This window comes from Glycine soja, chromosome 19 (assembly GCF_004193775.1).
Source record: "Glycine soja cultivar W05 chromosome 19, ASM419377v2, whole genome shotgun sequence".
NCBI lineage: Eukaryota > Viridiplantae > Streptophyta > Magnoliopsida > Fabales > Fabaceae > Glycine > Glycine soja.
The window spans coordinates 16856055-16874944 of record NC_041020.1 but is presented as its reverse complement, the minus strand read 5'-3'; the positions used below and the strand labels follow the sequence as shown (position 1 = coordinate 16874944).

The window sequence follows — 18890 nt, the reverse complement described above, 5'->3', positions numbered from 1 at the left end:
TTAACTTGTGAAAATACATGTTGTTGTTGTCCCCCTCCTTAATCCATTTGCTTCTAGACTTCTATCTCATGGTGGATTCATAGAGGTTAGCCTTTTCCCAAAGCTCAGCTTGAAGTTTCTTCAGCTGCTGGACTTGTTGGACAGAAGGCTGGGATGACATAGAATTTTCCAGGTCATTCAGATTCTGCTGAAGTTGCTTCATTTTGTTACACAAGTCTGTTGTATTCACTTTACTCCACAATTTCAATGTAGCTTTGAGGATCTTGAGCTTGTTTTTTAAAACAAATCGCCCCCATCCAATGGGCTGATTGGCAGACCAGCAATCCTCACCACCTTCTGGTACTCCTTGTTCTTTAGCCAAGCATCATAAACCTTAAAGGGCTTAGGGCCCTAGTCGATGCTCTTAGATTTCAAATATAGGGCAGTGGTCAGAGTAGTTTCTCTCCAGATTAAATTGAGAACTATCTGGCCATTTAGCTAACCACCCATCAGTGACCAACACTCTATCAAGCTTGCTTTTACAGGTTCCATTTGGCCTAACCTAAGTATAAGGCTTTCCCATGCAAGGTATATCATCAACCTCCAACTCAGCAATCCAATCATTAAATTCAGCTATAGTGCTGGTATCAGAACTGCTGCAATTACTCCCCATTCTTTCTAAAGGGTGCCTAATACAATTGAAATCCCCTACAAGACACCAACATGTGTCTTGGATTGGATCTTTTTACTCCTTAGATTCTACCAGAACTGTCTCTTTCCTAGAAGGTCACAAGGTGCATAAATATTAACCACAACCACCCTTTGCATTTCAGGCAGCCAGACCCCACCTAGCATAATGAAATCCTTGTCAGAAAAACGAAAGTCAACCTGAAAGGTATTATTATTCCAAGCACAAAGAAGCCCCTCAGCAGCATTCATAGCAGGCTGCCATTCCCAAGCCACATCAGGTTGACCCCACAGAGATTGGTAGCAAGCTTTATCCATAGCTTCCCTTTTAGTTTCTTGAAGACAGAGAAGATCAATTTTGAATTTCCCCACCAAATTCCTGATAGAGGCCCATTTAATGCCTCTACCCATCCCTCTAATGTTGTAGGAAAGGATATTCATCTATGAATATTCTTATTCCCCAACTCCATAGCTTCTTTCCTGTCCTGAGACTCCATATTAGCAAAGCTGTGAATATCTTCATCATGTTCTATATTAGCAAAGCTGTGAATAGCTTCTTACCAGGACTAGTAATAATAGGTTGGGGTGAATCCACTTGAGAAGCACTACTATTGATTTCTAATGAAAGTGAACCACTTTCAATGTGTTGATCTAAGGTTTGCTTGATTTCTGATTTGTAGCAGAGGTTAGAGCTTTCAACTCATGACAGAGTGGGAAACAATGATGCAACAATGTAGATGTAGATGTAGGGCATCCATCTAACACAAACGCAATAGCTTTCTCAAAGCCTGATTCCACTAAAATTTTACCAAAATCATGCTGCCTTGCAATCTTAGGACTTATTGGAATGTTGTGCTGCCTTAGAATATGACGATTTAAAATACCCCTACCCCAATTGCAATATAATAAATTAGAAATAAACTAACACAAGCATATGACTAATTAATAAGAAAAGCAGAAGAGTGAACCACTTTTGTGCAGTGCATGCAATCGCAGATATTAAGTCCATATTATCACAAGCATGGATGCTAAAAGTGAGTAACTGAATCAATATTTTCCAATGAAATATAACATGTAAATATGATAGTTGAAAATTAAGGAATGCTTCTCACTTCATTCTAACTTTAACATGATTCTCAAGTGATAGTGAGTCTCCTCACCATGGATGATTTCTCACTTCATTCTAACTTTAACATTGTCACTCAACAACAAGTTCACCTTTCAAGAGCCTTTGATACTCAACCAAACAATTGTATTGTGTTTATTTTTTCAGCATTGGTTCAACTGCATAGGGACCAATCCTGACTTGTCTATTGTATTTTCTAGTACTCTAGTACTTAATTAATATATTAGTATTTTGGCTGATAAAAAAACAGTGCATGTGAACCACAATGAAGAGTTAGTCTTTCATTTAGTTTTAAAGAAGCTGCATGGAGAATCTAAATTTTAAATTTGCTAAACCCTAAATTATGCTACCATACTATTTCAGATTCCATTAGGAGCGATTTTAGCCATTGTTGATCCTGTGGTGATAGGCATTGTTGACAAGCCAAAGGTCATTGCTATTTCAAAATTAATTAAAAGTGGTCTTGCGGTCATTGCTTGAAAGTGAATTGTGTTGAAGCCTCGAACTCAGGTATTATATGTTTTATTCAAAAACTATTCTCAAATTGTTTGTGAATGCATTACTAGTATACTTGTAGAACTGTTTGATTTATAATGCACCAGTTGTTGCTAAGTACAACATAAATTGCAATGCCATGAAAGTAGTATTTATTGAATAATTTGGAAAGTAAATAACAAATAATGAATTTGCAAGCCCAATACCATTGTTTGGTAGATAAATTGTTGTATTTGTTTGACTAACTTATGTAACATGTAATGACCATCTGTCAATAGTCCTCCCCTAAAGCTAACACACACACAACCACACACACACACACACACCCACAGACACACACACCACACACACACCCTCCCACCCACACACACACCACATACACACAAACAACCCACAACACGCACAACACACACACACACACACACACACCCACATACCCACCCCCACACACACACACACACAGACCACCACACACAGCCAAGGTTGTGGAGGGGCCTCAACTGTTGGCTGTTTCTGGGGTTGGTTGCTGTTGTTGGATTGGTGGAGGAATGTATGGTTGCTTGGGCCTCAGCAGCATTTTTGGAAGGAAGGACAGGCTGCTGTTGTTGGTTCTGAGGCTGGACCATCTGAGGTTAGGGTGATTCCTTCATCCGGGTTGTATCTGTTGCTGGAGAGGTCATAATTGTCTGCTTGTGGTTGATTTTGCTGCTGAGGTTGAGGATGTCTTATTGTAAATATTGCAGCATAAGCTTCAAGCAGCTCGATTGCTCCAGGTTGCTGCATGAAGGGCAAAGGTCTGTATGGTGGTCAGCAGAGGAGCACAAACACAAACCCTGCAATAAGGTACAGATTTCTGATTCAAGGCCAGCTGGGTTACCAAGTTAACAATGCATCCAGTTTTTCCTTCAAGTTCTTAGTCTTAGATGATGCAGCTGTTTTTAGTACCTCATGCACTCCTTTTAATGACTATGACATCATTTCTGGCGCTAAACTGCTGAGAGTTGGAAGCCATCTTCTCAATTAAATTTCTGCGGTTCAGCAGGAGTCATGGTCTCCAAGGGCTCCACCACTGGCAGCATCTATCATACTTCTCTCCATATTACTGAGTCCTTCATAAAAATTGGCAGCAGAAGCTGCTCCGAAATCTGATGGTGAGGGCAACTGGCACTAGTTTTTTAAATCGCTCCCAGTACTCTACGGCTCTCTCCACTGAGTTGTCTAATACCTGAGATATCTTTCCCTGATGGTTTGTGGTCCTGGAAGTAGGGAAAATTTTTCTAAGAATACTCTCTTAAGGTCATCCCAGCTCGTGATAGACCTTGGAGCAAGGTAATACAGCCAGTCATTTGCCACTCCTCCAGAGAATGAGGAAAAGCCTTCAGAAATATGTGATCCTCCTGGACATCTGGGGGTTTCATGGTGGAGCAGGACAATTGAATTCCTTCAAATGTTGTGTGCGGGTCTTTCACCTGCAGCCATGAAACTTTGGAAGCAAATGAATCAGTCCAGTTTTAAGAACATATGGGACATCTCTCAAGGGTATTGGATGCACAAGCTTTCGTAGGTTGAAATCAGGTGCAGCCATTTCCCTTAGAGTCCTCTCACGGGGTGGAGGTTGTGCCATGATTCTCAGAATGTGCAAAATCAAAATGCTCAAAATCAGGAATGCTCAAAATTATAATGCCTCCAAATCAGGATGTTCAAAATCCCAATAACAGAATGCACAGATTCACCAGTAATGGAATGCTCGGTGATACAAGGTATAAAATGTGATGCCTAACTAATCTATGAAATGTCCTATCTATCTCAGGGTCAAAGGGTTGTAAGTCCATATGGATTGCCTCTAGTCATACACTACATTCAGCATGCACAACTAGTTGCCTTGTCATTGTAAATAAAGTGCAGGTTTGAACTAACAGCTACCCTCAAATGATTATCCAAATGACTTGAAAATTTGTGGAGCAACCTTATAAAATGATGAGAAGATAGCACAAACAAAAATTTCAGACAAAAATTCAAAGTCTAACTATGAAAACTAAAATTGTGTGGTTAAGAAAAATAAGTGGAATAAACTTGAAAAATAAAAAACTTTTGACAGAATCGCTTTTTTTGGACGATGGAGACCTATATGGCCGGCTGCCACGGCGTAGGAAAATTTTTTTCTACCAAATGCATAATAAATACTTGCGATTCTGATAACCGGAGCAAAAGTTATTGGCCGTTTGAAGTTTTGACAAACACAAAATTTGCTAGTTTTTTGAACTTCAAATCTGACCAAACTAAAGGCTCTAGCTATTTTTCCCACAAAAATATGGATTAAAAGAAGTTACCCAAAAATATTCAGCCAAAAATAACAACCCTAGCTTCTAAAACAAAAAAATCACAAATAATTCAGCATGGATGGTCGCTAAATCCGTCTCTAATTGATTTCTACTACTACTTTGTTTTGCCGCAAGCAAAAAGTGGTCGCTAAGTCCGCCGCAAAAACACTATTCACAACAAAACACCCAAGACTGAAAACGGGGAAACGCTATGGGAAAACTGAAACAGAACACACACATAACAAAGTACCAGGACACTAAACAATTACTAACAACATTACTAACACAATTAACTAACAATTAAACATAAACACGAAAGATTAACACCAACAACACTAGCTAGCTATATGAACCTTTGGACACTGCTCCCCGGCAACGGCGCCAAATTTGATCGAGGGCGTACCCGAATCAATAAAACATGAAAATGCACAGTAACTAGGAAGTGATCTCTAGGTCGTTTCCCAACGAGCAATGACACACCAATTGTTCATAATATACTTGCAATACAGTAACGATTGGTGGGGGGGGGGGGGGTTTGTTTGTTTTGTGATTAAAGAGCAGAACAAGTAAACTGGAATACGAAACTTACATATTAAAACGGGTTGTTTTCCTTGATTCAGTAAAGCCATTCTCTCTTATCTGGGTTATGGAGAATTCGTCCCTAACAGTCAACCACTTAATCCAACCCTATTTCAATTTACTATGCGAAAATCAACTTAGGGTTGTCAATACGTGGATTAGGCACCACATACACCAGTTAGCCCTTCGTCCATTAAGCATGAACGCAAGTTTAGGCTCAGAGGCAAACTAATCGAACACGAAGCGTGCACTGATTAAATATCACGAATTTGGGATAACTGGTGAAGGGAAAACTGCCAGGGAACCCACATACAAGCGAAACCTCAAAGAGAGTTGGGCTTCGTCCTCAAAGGATAACAACACCAGAAAATCTTAGCCTTCCTGGATTTCAAACCGAAAATGCAAATGAAACATGAAGCAGAAACGTAAATTGAAAGAAACGTAAATGAGATGTAGAACGTAAATGAAAGTAGAAGAAGAAGTAAAAATGACTCGTAATTAGAAGCAGAAACGGAATTTGCATTAAGAACGAAAAAACGTAACAAGGGACAGAAAACATGAAAACCTAAAACCAAGTCTCTGAATATGAAAATAGCATTAAATAGCCCTGCACGAATCCCCAGGCAGCTATTAAAAAGAGTCATCAAGTCACTGTGCCCTATTACAATACTCTGGGCAAAATGAAATAAACACTGAACAACATAAATAAAAATTGCGAAATTCCTAATTAGAAATTAACTAAGGTAAGCCCTGCTTTATTTGCCCTCTTCAAGTCCACAACCAAAATCCGGATTAAGCCAATGTTTCATTATTCCTGAAATTTGATTAAAATATCAATTAGCTAAATGAGCCAAATAATAAACTGTGCCTAATTAATTGACAATTAAGACCAATCAATAATTAAAATGGTGCAAAAGGGTTTAGAAAATAGAAGGAAATGATGGCACATCAGCCTTCTCAAAGTTCCACTTTAAAAACCATGCAGACCTCTTAGACCTCCTAGCCTCCTCAACCACTTCATTAGCCACCCAAACTCCATGCAACATTGTCTCCCTTTAACAAAAGCTGACTGCCTTTCATCAATAAGCTGAGGCATGACCTTTCTCAGCCTGTTAGCCAACATTTTAGCAATAACTTTGTAGATGCAGCCTAATGAGGGAGATAGGTCTGAAATCACTAATAACCTGGGGATCCTTTAGCTTAGGTATAAGAGCAATAAAGGAGGAGTTACTTCCTTTAGGGGAACATTAACAAAGAATTCTGCAATAAACCTAAGACATTCAGGTTTTAGCTCCTTCCAAAAAGGCTTAATAAATTTGAAATTTAAACCCATCTGGCCTCGGGCTTTTATCATTCCCACAGCATCCATAGCACATCTCACCTCCTCTTCTTTAAAGGTTCTACCAAAAAATCCCTCTGAATAGGAGTTAAGCATTGAAGGAGACCCCAATCCAGGGTCGGTCTATGAAGCTGGATTCATGGAATCTACTCTGAAAATGCTGTAAGATTTTCAGCCTTAATGAGGTTAGGATCTCAACCCAAGGTCATCAATCATCAACCCTCTCAAGGCATTCTCCTCCCTCGCTGCTTTTGATTAACTTGTGGAAAAATACATGTTGTTGTTGTCCCCCTCCTTAATCCATTTGCTTCTTAGTATTTCTATCTCATGGTGGATTCATAGAGGTTAGCCTTTTCCCAAAGCTCAGCTTAGTTCCAGCTGCTTGACCTGTGCTTGGAAGAGAGAGCTGGGATGACATAGAATTTCCAGGTCATTCAGATTCTGCTGAAGTTGCTTCATTTTGTTACACAAGTCTGTTTGTATTCACTTTACTCCACAATTTCAATGTAGCTTTGGAGGTCTTCTTTTGAGGCAATCAAAAGCCTCTTTGCATCTGTCATTAAAGTCAAACTCCACCTCCTTTGCAACAAGTTGGAAAATGGAAGGGCTACTTTGCTAAAATCCCTTATAAAGCGCCTGTAGAATCCTGCATGACCAAGAAAAGATCTCACCTCTCGCACACAAGAGGGGTAAGGCAATTGTGAAATAACAGAAATTTTTGCAGGATCTACTTCAATACCCTTATTGGAAATAATGTGGCCTAAAACTATACCTTGCTCAACCATAAAATGACATTTTTCAAAAATTAGAACAAGGTTAGTTTCAATGCATCTATTCAAAACTTTTTCCAAACTATTCAAACAACCATCAAAAAAGGATCCATATACAGTGAAATCATCCATAAACACCTTTATGCAATTTTCTAAAAAATCACTGAAAATACTAATCATGCACCGCTGGAAGGTACCAGGGGCATTGCACAGGCCGAAAGGCATCCTCCTATAGGCAAAAGTGCCGAAGGGGCAGGTGAATGTGGTCTTTTCTTGATCCCCAGGAGCAATAGTAATTTGCATATAACCAGAAAAACCATCAAGGAAACAGTAGTGGGATTTACCTGCCAGGCATTCAAGCATCTGGTCAATGAATGGCAGGGGAAAATGGTCTTTTTTGGTAACCTGGTTCAGCCTCCTATAGTCAATGCAGACTCTCCAACTGTTCTGCACCCGAGTAGGAATTAGCTCCTCCTTCTCATTTTTTATCACTGTGAGGCCGGTCTTCTTCGGGACTACCTGGACGGGACTCACCCATTGGCTGTTGGAGATAGGATAAATGATTCCAGCTTGCAAAAGCTTGGTTATCTCCTTCTTCACTACATCAAGAATCGCCGGGTTGAGTCTTCTTTGTGGCTGTCTTACTGGTTTAGCTCCATCCTCTAAATTTATTCGATGCATACATGTGGATGGGCTAATACCAGGAATGTCCGCCAGGGTCCAGCCTATAGCCTTCTTATGCTTCTTGAGAACTGACAACAACTTCTCCTCTTGCTCATCAGCAAGGGAGGCAGATATAATCACTAGAAAACTCTTGCTATCATCCAAGTAAGCGTATTTTAAATTTGATGGCAGAGGCTTCAATTCTGGTGTGGTTGGCTAGACAGTGGTAGAAGGAGATGGTTTCTCAGCCTTTACCTCATAAAGAAAGTCAGAGGTATGTGTACTTCCTGAAACATTGTTAGTGCTATCTGACTCTATAAAATCAATCTCAAGAGGTAAAACACCACCACCAGACATGCAATCAATATCACTCTCAAATTCACTCTCAGATTCACTCTCAGCATCAAATTCAGACATATGATCAAGTACAATTTCAGACTCAATGCATGAAGAGTGAGAGGCATGCAGATTAGAATAAAGATCAGTCATGTATTCATCAACAACATGGTCAATTATTTCAGCACGAAATACAGAAAGATCTTCAGATGGGTATTTCATAGCATCCAGAATATTAAAATGAACAATTATATCACCAAATTCCATGGATAGTGTGCCTGCATAAACATCTATCTTAGTTCTAGCAATTTTCATAAAGGGTCTGCCTAGAATGATGGGAACTGATCCTTGAGAAAATCCATCTTCCATATTCAAAATATAAAAATCAACAGGGAAAATCAGTTCACCAACTCTAACTAAGACATCTTCTATGAAACCAACAGGGTAGGCAACACTTCTATTAGCTAAATGAATTACCACATCAGTTGACTGCAAGGGACCTAGAGATAGAGAATTAAAAATAAACAGAGGCATAACACTAACAGAAGCTCCTAAATCTAGCATGGCATTGTCAAACTTACTATTCCCTATAATACAAGGTATGCTGAATGTACCTGGATCCTTGCATTTTTCAGGAATTTGAGGAACAGATTTACCAATCAATGCGGAGACATTTCTGCCCATGCTAATTCGTTCACTTCCTTTAAGCTTCCGCTTATTAGTGCACAGCTCCTTCAAGAATTTGGCATATCTTGGAATTTGCTTTATTGCATCCAACAGAGGTATGTTTACCTCTACTTTTCTAAACGTGTCCAAGATCTCTTTCTCTGCCTCTTCCATTTTTTTGTTGGAAACTGCTCTTGGAGGGAATGGAAGAGGGGGAATGTGCTGCTTCTGCAAATCAGAATTACCTGTGGAAGAAGATTCACCTGCACAAAAATTGTTAGGTAAATTTTTGTCATCACCTTTTTCTGGAGTAGAGTGAAGTTTGGCAAGTTCATTTGCAGATGAGGAAGGTGCTACGGGTTGAGGTCCTTGACACTACTTTCTCGACCTCAATGAAATGGCACTGACATTTTTGGGATTTTGGACAGCTTGAGAAGGCAACTTGTCAGAATTCTGGGACTGTTGTTGATTCAATTGGGTAGCCAATTGTCCCATCTGATTGGTTAAGCTCTGAATGGAGGCTCTGGTCTCTTGCTGAAACTGCATGTTCTGCATAGTCATTGGCCTCAGAAGTTCTTCGAGGGAAGGTTGTGGAGGGGCCTCAACTGTTGGCTGTTTCTGGGGTTGTTGCTGTTGTTGGATTGGTGGAGGAATGTATGGTCTGCTTGGGCCAGCAGCATTTTGGAAGGAAGGAACAGGCTGCTGTTGTTGGTTCTGAGGGCTGGACCATCTGAGGTTAGGGTGATTCCTCCATCCAGGGTTGTATCTGTTGCTGGAGAGGTCATAATTGTTCTGCTGTGGTTGATTTTGCTGCTGAGGTTGAGGATGTCTATTGTAAATATTTGCAGCATAAGCTTCAAGCAGCTCGATTGCTCCAGGTTGCTGCATGGAAGGGCAAAGGTCTGTATGGTGGTCAGCAGAGGAGCACAAACCACAAACCCTTGCAATAGGTACAGATTTCTGATTCAAGGCCAGCTGGGTTACCAAGTTAACCAATGCATCCAGTTTTCCTTCAAGCTTCTTAGTCTTAGATGATGCAGCTGAGTTTGTAGCTACCTCATGCACTCCTTTAATGACTATGACATCATTTCTGGCGCTAAACTGCTGAGAGTTGGAAGCCATCTTCTCAATTAAATTTCTGGCTTCAGCAGGAGTCATGTCTCCAAGGGCTCCACCACTGGCAGCATCTATCATACTTCTCTCCATATTACTGAGTCCTTCATAAAAATATTGGAGCAGAAGCTGCTCCGAAATCTGATGGTGAGGGCAACTGGCACATAGTTTTTTAAATCGCTCCCAGTACTCATACAGGCTCTCTCCACTGAGTTGTCTAATACCTGAGATATCTTTCCTGATGGTTGTGGTCCTGGAAGTAGGGAAAATTTTTTCTAAGAATACTCTCTTAAGGTCATCCCAGCTCGTGATAGACCTTGGAGCAAGGTAATACAGCCAGTCATTTGCCACTCCCTCCAGAGAATGAGGAAAAGCCTTCAGAAATATGTGATCCTCCTGGACATCTGGGGGTTTCATGGTGGAGCAGACAATATGAAATTCCTTCAAATGTTTGTGCGGGTCTTCACCTGCAAGGCCATGAAACTTTGGAAGCAAATGAATCAGTCCAGTTTTAAGAACATATGGGACATCCTCATCAGGGTATTGGATGCACAAGCTTTCGTAGGTGAAATCAGGTGCAGCCATTTCCCTTAGAGTCCTCTCACGGGGTGGAGGTTGTGCCATGTTCTCAGAATGTGCAAAATCAAAATGCTCAAAATCAGAATGCTCAAAATTATAATGCTCCAAATCAGGATGTTCAAAATCACCAATAACAGAATGCACAGATTCACCAGTAATGGAATGCTCAGGATGATCAAAAGGTATAAAATGATGCCTAACTAATCTATGAAATGTCCTATCTATCTCAGGGTCAAAGGGTTGTAAGTCATATGGATTGCCTCTAGTCATACACTACATTCAGCATGCACAACTAGTTGCCTTGTCATGTAAATAAAGGTGCAGGTTTGAACTACAGCTACCCTCAAATGATATCCAAATGACTTGAAATTTTGTGAGCAACCTTATAAAATGATGAGAAGATAGCACAAAAAATTTCAGACAAAAATTCAAAGTCTAACTATGAAAACTAAAATTGGTGGGTTAAGAAAAATAAGTGAATAAAACTTGAAAAATAAAAAACTTTTGACAGAATCGCTTTTTTTTGGACGATGGAGACCTATATGGCCGGCTGCCACGGCGTAGGAAATTTTTTTCTACCCCAAATGCATATATAATACTTGCGATTCTGATAACCGGAGCAAAAGTTATGGCCGTTTGAAGTTTTGACAAACACAAAATTTGCTAGTTTTTTGGAACTTTCAAATCTGACCAAACTAAAGGCTCTAGCTATTTTTCCCACAAAATATGGATTAAAAGAAGTTACCACAAAAATATTCAGCCAAAAATAACAACCCTAGCTACTAAAACAAAAAATCACAAATAATTCAGCATGGATGGTCGCTAAAATCCGTCTCTAATTGATTTCTACTACTACTTTGTTTTGCCGCAAGCAAAAGTGGTCGCTAAGTCCGCCGCAAAACACTATTCACAACAAAACACCCAAGACTGAAACAGGGGAAACGCTTAATGGGAAAACTGAAACAGAACACACACTAAACAAAGTACCAGGACACTAAACAATACTAACACACATACTAACACAATACTAACAATTAAACATAAAACACGAAAGGATTAAACACACAACACTAGCTAGCTATTATGAACCTTTGGACACTGCTCCCCGGCAACGGCGCCAAATTTGATCGAGGCCGTACCCGAATCAAATAAACATGAAAATGCAGTAACTAGGAAGTGATCCTAGGTCGTTTCCCAACGAGCAATGACACACCAATTGTTCATAATATACTTGCAGTAACAGTAACGATTGGGGGGGGGGGGGGGGTTTGTTTGTTTTGTGATTAAAGAGCAGAACAAGTAAACTGGAATACGAAACTACTAATATTAAAAACGGGTTGTTTCCTTTGATTCAGAAGCCATTCTCTTATCCTGGGTTATGGAGAATTCGTCCCTAACAGTCAACCACTTAATCCAACCCTATTTCAATTTACTATGCGAAAATCAACTTAGGGTTGTCAATACGTGATTAGGCACCACATACACCAGTTAGCCCTTCGTCCATTAAGCATGAACGCAAGTTAGGCTCAGAGGCAACTAATCGAACACGAAGCGTGCACTGATTAATATTCACGAATTTGGGATAACTGGTGAAGGGAAAACTGCCAGGGAACCACATTACAAGCGAAACCTCAAAGAGAGTTGGGCTTCGTCCTCAAAAGGAAACAACACCAGAAAATCTAGCTTTCCATGGATTCAAACCGAAAATGCAAATGAAACATGAAGCAGAAACGTAAATGAACAGAAACGTAAATGAGATAGAAACGTAAATGAAAGTAGAAGAAGAAGTAAAAATGAACTCGTAATTAGAAGCAGAAAACGGAAATTTGCATTAAGAACGAAAACCGTAACAAGGGAACAGAAAAACATGAAAACCTAAAACCAAAGCTCTGAATAATGAAAATAGCATAACATAATGCCCTGCACGAATCCCAAGGCAGCTATTTAAAAAGAGTCACTCAAAGTCACTGGGCCCTATTACAATACTCTGGCCCAAAATGAAATAAACACTGAACAACATAAAATAAAATTGCGAAATTTCCTAATTAGAAATTAACTAAGGTAAGCCCTGCTTTATTTGCCCTCTTCAAGTCCACAACCAAAATCCGGATTAAGCCCAATGTTTCATTAATTCCTGAAATTAGATTAAAAATATCAAATTAGCTAAATGAGCCCAAATAATAAAACTGCCTAATTAATTGACAATTAAGACCAATCAATAATTAAAATGGTGCAAAAAGGGTTTAGAAAATAGAAGAAAATGATGGCACATCAGCCTTCTCAAAGTTCACTTTGAAAACCATGCAAGACCTCTTAGACCTCCTAGCCTCCTCAACCACTTCATTAGCCACCCAAACTCCATGCAACAATTGTCTCCCTTTAACAAAAGCTGACTGCCTTTCATCAATAAGCTGAGGCATGACCTTTCTCAGCCTGTTAGCCAACATTTTAGCAATAACTTTGTAGATGCAGCCTATGAGGGAGATAGGTCTGAAATCACTAATAACCTGGGGATCCTTTAGCTTAGGTATAAGAGCAATAAAGGAGGAGTTACTTCCTTTAGGGAAAGAAGCATTAACAAAGAATTCTGCAATAAACCTAAGACATTCAGGTTTTAGCTCCTTCCAAAAAGGCTTAATAAATTTGAAATTGAACCCATCTGGCCTCGGGCTTTTATCATTCCCACAGCTCCACATAGCACATCTCACCTCCTCTTCTTTAAAAGGTTCTACCAAAAAATCCCTCTGAATAGGAGTTAAAGCATTGAAGGAGACCCCATCCAGGGTAGGTCTATGAAGCTGGGATTCATGGAATCTACTCTGAAAATGCTGTAAGATTTCAGCCTTAATGAGGTTAGGATCTTCAACCCAAGAGTCATCAATCATCAACCCTCTCAAGGCATTTCTCCTCCTGCTGTGGTTGATTAACTTGTGAAAATACATGTTGTTGTTGTCCCCCTCCTTAATCCATTTGCTTCTAGACTTCTATCTCATGGTGGATTCATAGAGGTTAGCCTTTTCCCAAAGCTCAGCTTGAAGTTTCTTCAGCTGCTGGACTTGTTGGACAGAAGGCTGGGATGACATAGAATTTTCCAGGTCATTCAGATTCTGCTGAAGTTGCTTCATTTTGTTACACAAGTCTGTTGTATTCACTTTACTCCACAATTTCAATGTAGCTTTGAGGATCTTGAGCTTGTTTTTTAAAACAAATCGCCCCCATCCAATGGGCTGATTGGCAGACCAGCAATCCCTCACCACCTTCTGGTACTCCTTGTTCTTTAGCCAAGCATCATAAACCTTAAAGGGCTTAGGGCCCTAGTCGATGCTCTTAGATTTCAAAATAATAGGGCAGTGGTCAGAGTAGTTTCTCTCCAGATTAAATTGAGAACTATCTGGCCATTTAGCTAACCACCCATCAGTGACCAACACTCTATCAAGCTTGCTTTTACAGGTTCCATTTGGCCTAACCTAAGTATAAGGCTTTCCCATGCAAGGTATATCATCAACCTCCAACTCAGCAATCCAATCATTAAATTCAGCTATAGTGCTGGTATCAGAACTGCTGCAATTACTCCCCATTCTTTCTAAAGGGTGCCTAATACAATTGAAATCCCCTACAAGACACCAACATGTGTCTTGGGATTGGATCTTTTTACTCCTTAGATTCTACCAGAACTGTCTCTTTCCTAGAAGGTCACAAGGTGCATAAATATTAACCACAACCACCCTTTGCATTTCAGGCAGCCAGACCCCACCTAGCATAATGAAATCCTTGTCAGAAAAACGAAAGTCAACCTGAAAGGTATTATTATTCCAAGCACAAAGAAGCCCCTCAGCAGCATTCATAGCAGGCTGCCATTCCCAAGCCACATCAGGTTGACCCCACAGAGATTGGTAGCAAGCTTTATCCATAGCTTCCCTTTTAGTTTCTTGAAGACAGAGAAGATCAATTTTGAATTTCCCCACCAAATTCCTGATAGAGGCCCATTTAATGCCTCTACCCATCCCTCTAATGTTGTAGGAAAGGATATTCATCTATGAATATTCTTATTCCCCAACTCCATAGCTTCTTTCCTGTCCTGAGACTCCATATTAGCAAAGCTGTGAATATCTTCATCATGTTCTATATTAGCAAAGCTGTGAATAGCTTCTTACCAGGACTAGTAATAATAGGTTGGGGTGAATCCACTTGAGAAGCACTACTATTGATTTCTAATGAAAGTGAACCACTTTCAATGTGTTGATCTAAGGTTTGCTTGATTTCTGATTTGTAGCAGAGGTTAGAGCTTTCAACTCATGACAGAGTGGGAAACAATGATGCAACAATGTAGATGTAGATGTAGGGCATCCATCTAACACAAACGCAATAGCTTTCTCAAAGCCTGATTCCACTAAAATTTTACCAAAATCATGCTGCCTTGCAATCTTAGGACTTATTGGAATGTTGTGCTGCCTTAGAATATGACGATTTAAAATACCCCCTACCCCAATTGCAATATAATAAAATTAGAAATAAACTAACACAAGCATATGACTAATTAATAAGAAAAGCAGAAGAGTGAACCACTTTTGTGCAGTGCATGCAATCGCAGATATTAAGTCCATATTATCACAAGCATGGATGCTAAAAGTGAGTAACTGAATCAATATTTTCCAATGAAATATAACATGTAAATATGATAGTTGAAAATTAAGGAATGCTTCTCACTTCATTCTAACTTTAACATGATTCTCAAGTGATAGTGAGTCTCCTCAACCATGGATGATTTCTCACTTCATTCTAACTTTAACATTGTCACTCAAACAACAAGTTCACCTTTCAAGAGCCTTTGATACTCAACCAAACAATTGTATTGTGTTTATTTTTTCAGCATTGGTTCAACTGCATAGGGACCAATCCTGACTTGTCTATTGTATTTTCTAGTACCTCTAGTACTTAATTAATATATTAGTATTTTGGCTGATAAAAAAACAGTGCATGTGAACCACAATGAAGAGTTAGTCTTTCATTTAGTTTTAAAGAAGCTGCATGGAGAATCTAAATTTTAAATTTGCTAAACCCTAAATTATGCTACCATACTATTTTCAGATTCCATTAGGAGCGATTTTAGCCATTGTTGATCCTGTGGTGATAGGCATTGTTGACAAGCCAAAGGTCATTGCTATTTCAAAATTAATTAAAAGTGGTCTTGCGGTCATTGCTTGAAAGTGAATTGTGTTGAAGCCTCGAACTCAGGTATTTATATGTTTTATTCAAAAACTATTCTCAAATTGTTTGTGAATGCATTACTAGTATACTTGTAGAACTGTTTGATTTATATGCACCAGTTGTTGCTAAGTACAACATAAATTGCAATGCCATGAAAGTAGTATTTATTGAATAATTTGGAAAGTAAATAACAAATAATGAATTTGCAAGCCCAATACCATTGTTTGGTAGATAAATTGTTGTATTTGTTTGACTAACTTATGTAACATGTAATGACCATCTGTCAATAGTCCTCCCCTAAAGCTAACACACACACAACCACACACACACACACACACCCACAGACACACACACACACACACACCCTCCCACCCACACACACACCCACATACACACAAACAACCACACACGCACACACAGCGACACACACACACACACACCCACATACCCACCCCCACACACACACACACACAGACACACACACACAGCCACAGACACACAAGCACACACACACACACACACACACACACACAGACAACCACACACACACACACACAGCGACACACACACACACACACACACAGCGACACACACACACACACACACAACTATATACCCCCCCCCCCACACACACACCCACACCCACATACACACACGCACACACACACACAGCCACACACACACACACAAAGCACAACCACACACAGAAAATACTAACAGACCAAAAATACTACTAATCCTACAAAGGAACACCCCCCAAAACCTACCAGAGTTAGGCTACTGCATAATTAGTGAACTAGCTGCATGTCTCTGTTACGGCCTGGGGAACGATCATTTACAGTTTTATCAAACCTCACAGAGCTGAGCAAAGTATCACGACTAGTCATAACGGCTTCAAAAAACCCATCTACTCCCTTTGCAAGAAGATCATTTCCTTGTGAAAGCTTCTCGGCACCCGCACATAATTCCTCAACAGTCTTCAGAAGCCATTCTATCTCAACGGTATCTACACCAGCCTGGATAGTAGGATATAATATCTTCACAGAGGCATCAACCGCTTCCAACTCATTCCATACATTGCTTGCATCAAAACCTTTCCTTTGGCAGAATTATTAACCTTAGGAAGATCTAATGAGCCCACAAGATTATCTAACATAGAACTACCTTTCTCAATTCTAGGGTTCCTAGAACTAACATGCTTTCCATTAGCTTCCCTCACTCCAAATTTAATGGTGCTATCTATGTTGTGCAAGGACTCAACTTCCTGCTTCTTCTTTTTCTTCTTCTTATGCATTTCACCCCCATCCACATTTTCACTTTCATACCCAATAAAACCATCAAGTTGTTGACTAAAATTTTCACCATCAGCATTCCCACTGCCACTTTGTTGCCTTTTGAACTGATCAAATTTCACATGCCCAAGGCTGAGCTCCTTGTTAATATCAACACTTTGAACAGAATTTCCCACTACCTTCCCACTGTCATTACCATTCTCTGTTGTGTGCCTTTTGTGCTTCTTATGAGAGTGAGATGATTAAAGCTCCTTGTGGAGCTGCTTCAGCTCGTTGAAAGATGCAGAAGCTCGGTGGAGATATGCATTGATGACATGAGAAGTATCATTGTCAGCAGAGACAAACTTTGTGAGAATTTTAGCTACTTTCAAAACTGATATGTCTTTTACCGGAACACAATGTCCAGAGATTGTCTTCATCTTCCTGCCCTTTGGCTCTCGCACATATATTATCTATTTTCGTTGAGCAAAACAAAAAAAACAGTCTAAATTGTGCAGTGCACACTTAAGAGGAAGGTTTCACTGGTTCAAATATGAAAGCTCAGAGCTAAATGCATTGCAAATGTCTAGCAACTTTGAACTTATGTTGAAGTACACATCAATCCATTTGTCCTCCCAATCACTCCCAGGAAGCTAAAGGGCAGTCATAAGGTGAGGATTTCATCCTTGCTTTTAGGCACAAGATAGTTGGTTTGTAGAATCAGCTAAGCCCAAACCCTGCAGAAAACGTTCCCTCCTCTCCTTCACACTAACAGGGTCCTTCAAACTTAAACCAATAGTAGATAGATTTCCATAATCTGTAATCACACAAAACAACATTGATCACTAGTTTGCCCTCAAATTTTACTAGCATGACAACTACACACATCCTCATGATACACACACACACACACACATATACCCAACTACAATAATAAAGCATAAGCACCCTTGAAACCCAACATTCGAAATTAGTTACATAAACAACTGCTGATGTCTATATTTGTCTTTAATTGAATTTTACCTTTTGTATGTTCTTGTATGTGATCAGTGTAATTTGCTATTTAAACAACTGTTGTTCATGCTGAGTGAACCTTAGATTCCTATTTGAGACTGAATGCAATGACTCCTGCGGACAGTTTGCATTAGTCATTGTATTTAGTCTTGAATTGTCCATTTGGACAGTTTGGGGAGACTGGTATTTTTATGTTAGATTCATTCGTGAAGGTTATTATTATTTTCATTAATTTGATTAAATTTCGGTTCAATGCATTTCAAGTTTTTCTTTGAGTGCATACTTGATTATTGGGAAATTCATTTCACCGATGTCATGTCGTGTACTTGGAGACCAATGCGAAATGCTGCCAAAATTTAGTCAAATTTTTGTAAATAATGGTAACCCTGACGTTTGAAACTAACATAAAAGACAGTTTTCCTAAATGGGATAGGGCCACACCTATAAATAAAAAAGTGAGATTTTCATGCATGGAATTGCTTATATGGATCGAAGTTGGATGAATGAAAGTCGCATGAGCCCAGAATATGAGGATGGCGTCGAACAGTTCTTGCAATTTGCTTCAAAAAGAGGTCGACCGAATGAAGAAGGAAAATATTATTGTCCTTGCATCAACTGTTTGAATGGAAGACGACAACTACTCGATGACATATGGGACCATCTATTGTGTGATGGGATTAAGAAGAATTACACGACGTGGATATGGCATGGTGAAGTCACAGACATGCAGAGTGGGTCCCAATC

At 39.6% G+C, this 18890-nt stretch overlaps 1 non-coding gene and 1 pseudogene across 1 annotated transcript; one reads left to right on the top strand and one right to left on the bottom strand.

Annotated features, from left to right (window-relative positions):
• Window positions 1-10213: 10213 nt before the first annotated feature.
• Window positions 10214-10320, top strand: LOC114400981. Its single transcript, XR_003664099.1, has one exon. It is a non-coding gene; the product is annotated as a small nucleolar RNA R71 (small nucleolar RNA).
• A 6260-nt stretch (window positions 10321-16580) lies between these two features.
• LOC114398416 lies at window positions 16581-17800 on the bottom strand (annotated as a pseudogene).
• Between the last annotated feature and the right edge of the window lie 1090 nt (window positions 17801-18890).